We start from the raw sequence: 13,194 nt of genomic DNA, 5'->3' as shown, positions 1-13,194 counted from the left end.
AATGTGAAGCTTTCACTTAAATTAAAAGAAAAACAAAAACACAAAAGTTGCTGCATAAAATGAATAAGAAATGTTTTCTGCATACTTAAATAAGCAAATTTGTGACATTGAGCATGTGGAACTTTTTGTACAAAAAGGTCAGATTTCCTTGCTTCTTGTGCTTCCACCACCAAATACTGATGTGACATTTTGAAATATAATACTAATAGTGTTTTCTCAAACTGCATATAATTAATTTTTATAATAAATTAACTGAAAAATAGAAACATTTTCAGTAATGGTTTGATATAATTTGACTACATTTGAATATATAAAAGGACACTCTTTGTGGGTATAATTCACGTTTTAAACATTTGTATAATGCATTATATAATGAATTTATCTGGATATTCATTTTATGAGAATGGCATCAAATGGACACCAATGTCCCCAGGATCCAAAGGTAAAATTTGCAAATACACACACAAATCTGCAGTTTACTGCTCTGCGGCATGTCACACTATTTTAAACCAGTATTTTGCTTGTTCTTTTATCATTAATATGCATGCAGGTTAATTAATTGAGAGATCACATTTAATATTTGTCATTTTAAAAATACATTTGTCCATTTACAGGAAGTAAAATACTGTATATCATTTCCCATAAACATTTTATCCTGAGATAGCATGGACATATTATGCATCAACTTCCCATCTGCATTGCACTTGTGGTCATTCTAGAATACTCTAATATCCAGCACACGCACCTCCACAGAGATACTTTAAACATATATGACAGTTATGTTAAAGCTGTGTGTGGCATGTTCTACACATGTTGAAACATTTGCAGAGAGGGGTAAAATTTTGTGTGTTCATGACAGCCAGGTTTCTGTCAGGATTCATATCACTCCACAGCCTTTAGTGCCACGCGTCTGTCCAGGGGTGAAGACGTCTCTCACCAGCACATCTGGCCAGCAGGAGAAGCCTCCCAAAGTCCCTTCTACACACACACACACATGGATGAACAGACAGCATGTTTTGAAAACATACTATTAATTCATTACGCATTTAGAGAATGTCATATTTTTCTTGGGACAGAGGTTAAGTGTGTATTTGTCATACAAATCTAATGGTTTGAATGTGTTTTGACTTATGAAATTTCCCCAGGCCTAGGAGAACGTGTATCTGAGGAGTTGTTGTTGGGAATGATTATAATATATGTATATATAAGTATGTGGACTTTTAAATAGATTGTAAATAGATCCTAATTAGAGGGAAAAGTCCCCTTTTGTTTCACCATGTAATGGGTTTAAACTTGTTTGATCTATGACCTCTAAAACATGGGCTCACCTCAGGCTGTTTGAATACTGAGACTGACAGAACACATGTAAATCATTTAAAGATGATGAAAGCTGTGTGCTTTTGCCACTGAAATGTCTGGAATGTTCTTAGACTTCTTACAAATAAAGAGAAGGAAATTACACATTACGCAAGAACATTGTTCTATATAGTGTGAATGTGTGTACTATGAATGACGTACGTACTACATTCATCATGTTGTCATTATCATGTGACCTACTAGTGTCGGTTGCGTCGCTTCTCTTCCATTCATACATTTCTTTTGGTGGCCCAATGGGATAGTTAAGTCAATCATAATCACACGTTAGAATCTCGCCGAAAGTAGTAAATCATCCAGATACTTTTTGCCTACTTTTTGATGAGTAGCCTACTGTGAATTCGGTTATTCTACTCGTAACATACTGTTTTTCACTGACTATATAGTTGGGAAGTAGGCTACGCTATTTCAGAAGTAGCCAGTCACTAATTTTATTTTTGAATGAAACAGTGTTTTGATCAAATCTTCAATGACTCACTCACTCAGTTGTCGCCACCTACTGGCGTATGGATGTAAACACTGACACTGAAAAATCTCCACCACTAATGCACAGACTGACAGACTCTATAATAAACACTGATAAGTTATACAAACAGTGAAAAGTGCCTGTGCTGTTAAATATCAGCACTCTTGGAATGGAATTCTTGGAATATTATATAATCTTTAATTAAAGGAGCAGAATACAACTATTTCACAGTGGATTGACAATTTTACAACCTGCAAATATGAAGAACCACTGTGTTTCAGGGGAACTAAGACTCATCTGTTGATTAACTCATGCAGCCACCAGGCTACACTGTTCCGTCTGTGTGCGTATGCATGATCAGGACAGAATTTGATTACACTTGCCAAGTGAATTTGGAAATGCAGATTTGGCAAACAAGCTGTATATAAGGTGGCAAGTTGGAGAGGGGAAGTTGCTGATGAAAACTAGGTGGGGGGACAGCAAGGGTTGAGTATTAGTGTTTTACATTAAAAAAAATTTATTCTCTGTATTTATCTTCTCTAGCTTGCTTTTGAATCAAGTTGTCAGATAAACCTGGCATCGTATATTATGAATGTTGTTGGCTCCTTGATGAAGGATAAACTCCCTTGGATGAACGTGTCTGCTAAATACATGTTAAGTGATGTGGTTCTGAATCTGCTCTGATCTCCTCTAATCTGAGACGTAGAGCTCTTTTAGTGTGAACAATGTGTGCTTTTTTTTAACATTGTCACGCTTGCCATCACCTACTTGCAGTCCATCTTTACTATATTTAGCTCCACGTCTCCTGCACCGCCACTCTGGACGCAAGCCCCCCCGCTGACATTCTGATTTCATCTGTCTTTGTCGGCCTGTCAGTCTCATGTGCCTGCAGACATCCTTGGGTGTGATGTAAACTTTCTGATAAGCTGTGAAAAATGTTGTTACACGTTAATGATTGATGCTGCAGAAAGATGATGGATGAGCGTCCAACCCCTCAAACTCTCACTCTGATAAACCATGTGTCTCATCTTGTTGTGCTATCATAAAAAGGGGTTAAAATTAGGAATCACATTTTCCTTGATCATTTAAGAGAGAAGGGTCAAAATGTTTCGGCATTATAAGTAGGCCTTATGGGAAAAACAATATGATTTTTACGATTTTTTGGTACGAAAATCTTGATGATATGGCCTTTTTATACAATCTTTATGCTGGTTCTGAGGGTTAATGTAAGAACTCCGTTTTCTCTCTTCTCCTTCTCTGAAAGAGACAGAAGCCTGGCTAATAACACACTGATGTGTGGACAGGCAGACAGATGGAAAAGATGATCTAAAGAACTCCAGAACACAGATGAGAGTGCAGTTGTTTCATTGCAATAAGAGTCATTCATTTTGGTTGTTCTTTTAGAGTCATGAAACAACTGAAAGCAGTTAATGTCGCCATGCATGACTGAGCACAAGAAACACTTTTTTTGTGTGTAAATGCAATAAACAGGTTTAGTGTTTGCTGTTTAATCTGTTTCTGCTTTGAGCATGCAGTAATGTTTCTTAGGAAAAACTGATGATGGTTAAAGTGTGATGTTTGATGTTGTTGGTTTAAAGCAGAGGTTTCATGTCTGTGTGGGCTTGACCTGAGTTAGCTGTGCATTATGGGAGTGTGTATATGTACGGTTATGTACTGAGTCCTGAGGTGGTTTGTTTTCCCAGCTGTTAGGAGGGAAAGCCCAGTCCCATGTGACCTGTGTTTCTCCAGCTGTTCTCAGATCAGCCCGCCTCAGCTGGGACCAGAGCAGGACCTCGATAAAAGGCCGGCTCTCACATGACTCAGTTTGTTTCTCTGATATTTTAACTCACATTCTCCTCGATTTTTGTCGCAGGATCTGATGGTTTACACTAAAATTTCCTGAAGGAAGGAGAAAAAGTTTTGTTTTATTGACACTGTTGACACAACTATTTTTCTTAATAAGCATTTTGTCCTTTTATTTATTTTTTTGTGGAAAAAAAGGTTCAACTTTTCTTTTTTACTTGTTTGAGATAAATATTTTTTGCAAGGACACAAAATTTGGTCAAAAGTGACAGTAAAGGCATTTATAGTGTTACAAAAGATTTTGTATTACAAATAAATGCAGTTCTTTTGAACTTTCTATTAATCTAAGATGGAAAAAAAATGATCAGTGTCAGTGTCATCAGCATAATGATGTGATACTGAAGACTAAAGTAATGATGCTGAAAATTCAGCTTTGCATCACAGGAATAAAATATTTTAAAACATATAAAAATAAAAAAGTTATTTTAAATTGTAATAATATTTAGTTTTTATCTTTAATGGTAAGCATAAGAGACTCCAAACTTTTGAATACTGCATCTTGTTTTAAGAATGGTAAACAAAAATATTCATTAATAAAATGATATTTTTCAGTGTTAATAATGACAACAGATGAAAATATATAGGGTATAAGGATAATGTAGCACAAAATGGGTAAGGACATGCAGGAAAAAGCACCAGAAGAGAGTAGCATAAAAGTGATTTGACAAACATTGTACCCTTGAAAGTGTACCCATGAGGTTTTGACTGCTGTATGGAATATAAGTCCTCTGGTCTTAAAGGGTTAACATATTAGTGCGGACAGTCCCAGCTGGTCAGACACGTCTGTCAGCACAGCTATTACAATCCTTTCTGCCAAGGGAAGGGGAGCAGGGCCAGTGACCTTGGAACCAACTGAACATTATTTTCTGCCTGCCACCCAAATACACATTACTTTTAGAATTCGCTTGTGGACATGTGTTTATGAATGTGTGTTTGGATTTAACGTGACCATGACTATCCAGTGCTTGAACTCTTTAGAATGTCATGATAACACAAGTCCTTGTTCAGGAGAATGGTTTTCTGCTTTGACCCCTTAAACTTCATACAATGTGATAATGCAACAATGAGTCATATGCTGAGTGCGAATATGTGATGTCAGTGAGAGACCCTGAGGAGTCAAGGAGAGTGTTAATTTTGCTACTCAACAAAGAAGCTTTGTGTCCTTTAGTTTAAAGCCCCATGTGGAGATTCAGGGAGATCTCATTTTTTATTGTGAGTGATAATGAGGGCTTGCTCACTCTCAATGCAGAAAGACCCATTGGCCAGGGGTTAGTATGAGATCCATGGTCTACTCTTTTCCTGAAAGGGTCAACAGGTTATTAGCAGACATGAATTCCACAGAATTCCAAAGGATACGAACACTCATCTAGCGCTGCATGTTTGTCTGTGCTTTCAGCTTGAGAGGAGAGGACAGAACGACTCAATAGAAAAACACACATGGATATCCCATATCCCACAATTTAACTTTATCCACCTTAAGTAATTGTGCACAGTAACGCCATGCTCATTCATTTTACAGAATGGACATGGGGCAAAGCTTCCAGTGTCAGACGCTTCCATTTTTTTAGCTGTACAAAAACAGCTTTATATTGCAAACTATCAAAAACAAGAATTGTAGGTAACTAAATCAACAACAGGTGGAGGTAATCCAATGAGAAACTATGGAAACTAACTAGGGGTGGGATAAAGGGAACAAAGGGAAAAGGTACAGGAACTAGAACTAAACCAAAAACAGAACATATGTGTGACAGTCATAGTGACTTTAAGAGAAAAAATAGAAATATTTGCTAAATTATTTGTCATTGCACAAAATGTAACATTATTCAAAGACAGAATGTATAACAGCCTTAATACCATTCTTATTAATACAAAATATATATTTTAAACAGTCTTTCAAATAAAATACTAAATCAGCTATTCTGAGTAAAAGAGTAAAAGAGATTCATCTCAAAGGTAAATTTATTTTATGACTTATATTCGTACATTTTCCGTAACATGCCACTCTGTGCCTTCTGTGCCAATTCTGTTGGTTGGGGGGTAATTTTATTTTTCACTTAAAAAAAACAACAATATTGTTTTAATCCACAAATATAAAAACACAAAAAGACACAAAAACTTTGGCATTCAAATTAATACGGATCACTTTTTTTTCCAGTGAAGCAAAATTAGATCAATATAACCTCAAAAACCTGTTTATCTCACAATGTGGCTTTATATTTCACAATGTGACTTTATTTATTAAACTCACAATTACATTTTTTTTTTTACTCTTTAAAAGGCTACATGCTTCCATATATAAGTGCAACAAACATGTTACTGGAAAAAGTGTACCTGTTGATAAGTTTCTACGGGCGTATCATTGAAAAAGTCTAGAAAGAGTGAGAATGTGTGAAGCCAGCAGCTCATGAGAAGTATTGGTGAAAAGAGTGGAGCACGGTGACAGGTCTGACAGGCCAGGCTCTCACAGTCCTCAAGACCTTAAGTTAAATATAGATGGAGGGATTGGATGTGCTCTTGGAGATATGAGCTGAGGCAGTGGGAGAAAGTGATGAGCTCTCCACTTGTTGGATCTTTCTAAACCCTAGCACGTCTGTCCATCACTTGTCTGTTAGCGCTCAAGTCTCCTTCATTTCATGTCTTCCCTCAGCAAGCATCTCCAGCTTTTAGAGGCCTGTGGTTCTGCTCCGATACAAACTGCCACATAAATCAGGTGCTGTGCACATGGCAGTGGGGGCCTGGCATGCTAAGTGAGTGTTTGAGTGAAGGTGAACAAGTGTGGGTAGTCGCCATGTATCTGGCATTTTTCTGAGACAAACAATACTATCGTGCGTTGCTCCATTAACATTTTTGCCATGGTGTTCCTCTTGAAGGTAAGACTACACCACACTGGCTCAATAACAAGCTGGCAGAGTGGCTTAACATCTGAATAGTGTGGTACAAGATGTGCTTCTAGAATTAAAGTCATCATGAGAACATGTTTTAACCATGGTGCCTTGCTGCTGTTCCCGTCCCTCAAATGACAGCACATGTTTTAACTGATTCAGGCCTCTATCCAAAAGACTATGTTGCCAATGATGGTTGAATGAATAAATGGTTTGAAGATAATCAGTGCTTCAGATCCATAGTTATCAGCTGTGGGTTCAGTTTTTATGTTAAGTCATCATTATCCTGAAATGGATGGAGGTTTTAAAACATATTTAGAGATCAAGCTTGGTTAAGCCTTGGTCCTGGCTACTAGGTCATAAAAATGGCTCACCTCTGATCCAAAACGTGACAGAATGACAACACGCTGGAGGCTTCTGGTAATAAAATTGGCTCAAGTGTGATCCTAGCCTTGGCATCTTAGTATTAGCATCTCTGATCTGACAAGTTATCAGCGAGACTTTGCCTGCCAGCTAATAAACATTACACTGGGATCTGTGCAGCGCATGCTAATACCAGCTGAAATGGTTTTGCACTTGGAAATAAGTTTATCAGCAATTAGCAATAAAGATGTTTGCTACTGCTTTACATTTTGCTAAATTCATTGTTTCAGTGGCATATTTGAATATTCGTGATTTTAAAAAATATGTTTTTATTTTGTTATTCTTGTTATTATGGTTTCATATTACAACATTGTGGAAAAATAAATGTTAGTTATGATAAAGTAAAAAGATTAAGGAAAAAAGTCATTTTAAAAAAATCTGATATTTTTAGAGGGTTTTTTGCATGTTGGTTGGACCACATTGACTTTGATCTGGAAGACAAACATTTTTCAAATATTAATAAGCAATGAAACATCTTTGTAAGAAATAGTAATAACAGATAATAGTAATAAAAGATAATAGTAATAAAAGATAAAGTCAAACTTAAGGTTTTCTTGTCAAGAAGTTTGTTTTCTTTTGATATAATATCAGAACACGTCAACTCACCCTGACATTTTTTGATTTGCAACCTAGAAATATCAAAATGAATTTTAATTCTGAAATTTTAAACATGCTCATTATAGAAGAGGTGTATTCAAGTCAATGTATGAACTGCGTATTTTTTTATATGATAAGACAAAATAATAGATAGAACAAAAAACTGGCATAGTAAACAAAATGTGACATATTAAGTTAAGAATAGAATGAAAGAGATGAAAATACATTAATGGCATGATCTTGATATCTAGAGTAGATCTTTTCTCACTAGTATCGTATGACTGGACTCAGTTCCTTTGGTGTTTCTCTTTTTGGTTGGCATGGATGTGAGATTAGTTTCCAGCTGTCCTAGTGAACCTTATCGCACTTCAATATTCTGGTTTGTCAGAGAATGAAATAACTTTTCTGTCCCCGGAGGCAGAGTGAGAGCGGCTGGGACCACCTGACACTGGATCACCCCCATGGAATCCTGGGAATGGTGGTGTTCATTCTGTGGAGCCACACCACAGGAGATCTGGCATCCCTGAATTGTGTTTATTTGTTGGCACCCTGTCGTGAAAACCTTCCCATCAACTGCATATTAATCTTGTCAGCAAATTTCTAAAGGTCTTTCTTCGTTTGAATCCACACCTCTCTCAGCTCAAGCTTCTGATGAATTTATGGCCCTCTCCTCACCTCCTCACTCGCCTCAGCCTCGCTCCTGTTCTCCTCCAGTTTCTCTGCTCCTTTCCTTTCCGGTCCATATACATGTCCTCTATACTCACACATGCATAAATATACAGGGTTCTTTGATGACATGTAGCCATTGGAGAATGTCACTAGGAGCTCCAGTGAAGAGAAACCTCTCAATCCTGCAGAGAGCCCTTCTTTTGACTGAAGCAACGGCCATGATCTGACGGAGTACTCCTAAAGTAATCACTACTGTAAACCCTAATGTTCAAAAAAATTATTGGTTTGAGTAGGGCAAACTTAAATTAAACATTAGTTCAATCAAATGAACTTTTCTGAGTATTTAGAACTTTCTTTTTCTTTTGAGTTCACAAAACTGACACATTTTAAGTAATCCGAATTGTTTTATTGTTTTATGAACTTGTTTCTTTTAATTTAGATAAACTTTACTGAATTTACTAAATTGAACTGAAGCTGGGCTATGATTTGTATTTCCCAACATGCTGCCACGATTCAGCAATTGCTGTGCTGATGCTATCAAACCATTGTGGTACCAATTAGCATTTATTGAGCTAGCCAATTTGAGCTAGCCATTAGCTATTAGCTATAAGTTTCCACTACTAAAAATATTAAGTTGAGATGATCATTTTAAGTTAAATGTATGAATTATCAAATATATTTATACCAGAAAGACTCAGAAGAAAAGATAATATCACAATAGCTCAAATTCAGAGGGTAGCGGACTCTGCATTTCCTGCCTGAAGACGAAGGCAGGGGCGCAGCCGACACCCATGGGGGTGAATGTTTGTGTCATCATCTGCAAACTCAAACATGCGTAAGTAACAATCTTTTATACTCCCAGTATTAGATAATGATTGGATAGACCAAAACGTAATGAGTGGCGTAACATTTGAGTCTTCCTGGCAGAACTTTACGCTAGCTTTCATTTCAAGTTGAGCAATTAAAATGTATGAGTTCAAAATAAAAAGCTGCAAGTTCTGCTTACTTAAACTTTACATTTTTTAATTTCTTAACTTAAAATGATGAAAAGTCTGCCGATTCCATTTGGATTTGCAAATTCCATTTGGATTTGAATTGTTTAAGATTTGATAATATTTGGTAATGGCCATTGTGTTTCCTTTTTAAATAAATAATAGGCTACATTTAATACAATATAAATATATCAAATATTATATTAGGCTATATATTTATATATAAAAATGTTTTACTACTTTACGATTCTGTCAATATCTGACCATAAGAGAACATAAAATTGAGGCCAATTTATTGTATGTATAAAACACCCATACACCTCTTACAGTAGCTTCAAACCCTTTTGAAATTGGGTCAGTATATAAATTAGGACGTACACTAAAGGTGTTCAGTTCAACTCTGCACTTTTTGTGTTGCTTCCCATCCCATCAAATTATCAGGTGCTTAATATTTGTGTTTTACAGGCTTTAGGCTGAACATGTGTGTTGAGATTCAGGTTACATGGGCAGTCTTGTGTTTTAGGGGTCCAGAGAGACCTATAGTCAGAATGAGAGCCGAGCGTGTCCCCAGTACAGCACAGTTACCACAAACACAAGACTGCCAGAGAAAACTCAAGTACACCGCCGACATCATCATAACAACAGCTAATCCTTGTTTTATTTTCAGTAAAGAGATCTTTGAATGATAAGCTTGAGTATTTGGTGTGTTTCTCTATGATGATGCGGAATTGACAATGACCATATATGGCGACCCAGCAGACATATTTTCAGTGAAGGCTAAAACAAATGATACATAAACACCTGCGGTGTAACACACACCCTTTGGAACACTATAGTAACAGTCTGGGGAGTTAGTGTGCCATACTGAAGCCTAAATGTCAGGCAGGGACCAGGGTTACAGAAGACCTTTAATGCCTGCTCACCCTAGATCCAAGCAGCTTAGATTTACTGAGATGTTGAAACATGGGAAGAAGATCTGGGCCTATCGGAATACAGCAAACTGAGCGAAAGAGAGAGGGAAGAAAGATCTGTCACAGTAATGAAGCAGTCTACACTTCTTAAAAAAAGAGGGTCAGGGTGCTTCAAAATGTCTGAGGTCATAACTCACACCAGGCTTTGAGAATAATAAAACACAGGACTGTATTTATATCAATTTATAGATCATATTGCAGTATGTTTAAATTCTTTGCTGATAGAAACACTGCTCTGGAAAACAGACACTGACTTTCAAAAAACTTGCAATATCATAAAACTGTCACATTATCATCATTCTAATAACCTGATTTGCTGATCAAGAAACATTTCTTATTATAATGAATGTTGAAAACAATTGTGCTGAATAATACTTTTGTGGAAACACTTTTTTTCCCCAGAATTCTTTGATGAATAGGACGTTCAAAATATCAGCATTTATTTGAAAAGGAAACCTTTGTAACATTATAATGCCTTTACTGAGACTATTGATCAATTTAAAGGTAGGGTAGGTAGGATTTATATAAAAACTTTTTACCAAATTTGATTAAACTTTCTATATATATCAATGCATAATTAAAATGTAAGTACTCTGATAAAAAGAGTATAAAAATCGAGTGACTCTAGACCGTTTAATCTTCATTAAACACAGCTCATTATTTCCATTCGGGACGAATCACAGGATTGGCTTGCGCGACTGTCACTCGACGTCGCCATGACTACCGCCGTTATTACTGGCTCTGCCCACGTGCGCGCAGTCGCGCACCCGTTTTTAGGTGGGAGTGAATGGAATTAATGAGCTGTGTTTAATGAAGATTAAACGGTCTAGAGTCACTCGATTTTTATACTCTTTTTATCAGAGTACTTACATTTTAATTATGCATTGGTATATAAAGACAGTTTAAACAAATTTGAATAAAAGTTTTTTTTAGACAATTCTGACCTACCCTACCTTTAATGTATCTTTGCTACATATAAAAATATTAATTTCTTTAAAAAATAATAACAAATCTTACAGACCCCAAGCTGTTGAACAGTGGTGTACTCCGGTCTGCATCATGAACACAAAGAAGAAGAGCTGTTATAATAAATATCAACACTCTCAGGACGCTGTTCGGCCAATCAGAGGAGGACTGGAACTAACAACTGTATAAATCCCATACTGGCACTGTGTAAGGGACTCAAGGGAAACAAAGCCATGGCTTCCTCCCTATCAGGACCTCAGTGAAGTGTGATCTTACATCCCTATGAGCATGAAGCTTCATAAGAGAGGGGCCGTTAAATCCCCCTTCCCCTTCAGTGTGGAAAGAGGGATCTCATTGTATAAATATTACACTGTATGTAATAATAAGATTCGAAATGGATTTGAAATTAAATACTAGGTGCTCCATACTAGACTCCTCACTGTAAAATGTTCAATGATAGATTTAAACCATTTTCTGTTTTGTGGGGCATTGTAATAATGGCCATGGTGATGTAACTGAAGCGCACATAATATTTTATTGCCTAGAGAGATTTATGGCCCTGTGGCACTTTGGCCAGATAAAATGTAACTCAAGACACCAAAAACAAACTTTTTCAGACTTTGCTCGCTTTTGTCGAACCGAAAAGATTTTCTTCTTCTCAACCAATTCTGGAGAAGATCTCTGGAGAATCAGGTCTGGCTCTGTTTAGCCCACGCTAAAAAGGTTATCTGTAGCTTACGAAGGTGCTAAGCAGAGATCTTTCAGTGCGAGCGCGCCTCGGGGAGCATGTGTGTGTGTGCGTGCGTGTGTGTGTGTGTGTGTGTGTGTGTGTGTGTGTGTGTGTGTGTGTGTGTGTGTGTTCCGCTTGTTTGTGCAGAACTTCAGATGGGGATCACTCTTAATGGTTTTATTGAATTAATCACATGAGTGGGAGACCAAGCTTGGCCAGAGGCTGCAGGAGGCCCGGCGTCCTGCCCGTCTCGGTGATGGCAGCCCATCGGAATGGCTTGTTGCTCCGCACACAGAGAGCGGGGGCCACTCTTTAACTTAATTAAACGCTAATATGAAGCAGTCAGTGCGTCTGCCTTTGTTGTACGGGGGTGTTGGGACGGATCTGGGCCTCTTAGTGTGTGCTGAAGCTGCTGAGATGTTATTAGTGCAGGATTACACCAAACCCCCGGGCTCTCAGAAGGGAGATGGTGGTGGAGGGGGTCCTGTGATGTGGGACCGGTTGAGGTGTGATCACTGGCCAAAAGATTAGAGCGAGATCTACGTCTCAATCCTGTTGTGCTGACAGATGGAAGGGAAGCGGTGTGGAACCTTGAAGGCTCTCTGGTATAGGATGGTGGCAACGCTCCTTGACTTATTTTTTGTGCTGTGGTGAATGAAATATGAAACATTTTAGGCGAGCCGATGTGTTTATATCTCTTGGTATACCTTCACATCAGAAATGTGGGATCTTTAGTGCTAATTTGAGAATGTTTTATTGCTTAGTCTATAAAAATGAAGGCATATGTTTGATGATTGACAGGTCACTCTGCGGGCTGGGTGGTCTTTGCAGAGCTAGCGTGGGGGGAGGGATGGTTATGACAGCTTGCATGCCTTCAAGACATTTTTATTTTGTCCTCCTTTTAAAAAAAAACGTAAAAAGGGATTGACCATACCCATGTCAGGCATGAATATCGCATCCCCGAAGGCATTTCTGACATGTGGGGCTCCGGGTCCACATGTTCCCAGTAAAAAGAAAAACTATAGTCTCTAATGAATACAACCTTTCACTAACTTTTTTTGTGTATAATTCTCTTTTTACGGCTCATTTTTGACTTGGTTTACTTTCAATTCTTCACAGACTGCAGAAATATATCAAGTCTCGATGCCAGAGAAACTTCACAGTATATTTTAAAGTCCAACAATCTAAATACAGATTCTTAGCTGTGATCGCTGTTGTCCTCGCACACACACACACACACACACACCGTCTGGTGGTCTTA

At 37.6% G+C, this 13,194-nt stretch overlaps 1 long non-coding RNA gene across 1 annotated transcript; it reads right to left on the bottom strand.

The window, feature by feature from the left end:
* Positions 1-839: 839 nt before the first annotated feature.
* Positions 840-11,449, bottom strand: LOC307002014. Its single transcript, XR_013798395.1, has 3 exons — positions 11,259-11,449; positions 3,691-3,739; positions 840-978 (listed from the first exon to the last, which is right to left on the bottom strand). It is a non-coding gene; the product is annotated as an uncharacterized lncRNA (long non-coding RNA).
* Between the last annotated feature and the right edge of the window lie 1,745 nt (positions 11,450-13,194).

This window comes from Phoxinus phoxinus (assembly GCF_949152265.1).
Source record: "Phoxinus phoxinus genome assembly, chromosome: 7".
NCBI classification, from domain to species: domain Eukaryota; kingdom Metazoa; phylum Chordata; class Actinopteri; order Cypriniformes; family Leuciscidae; genus Phoxinus; species Phoxinus phoxinus.
Note: the sequence above shows the minus strand (reverse complement) of the source record. Positions and strands in the feature narration are given on the sequence as shown.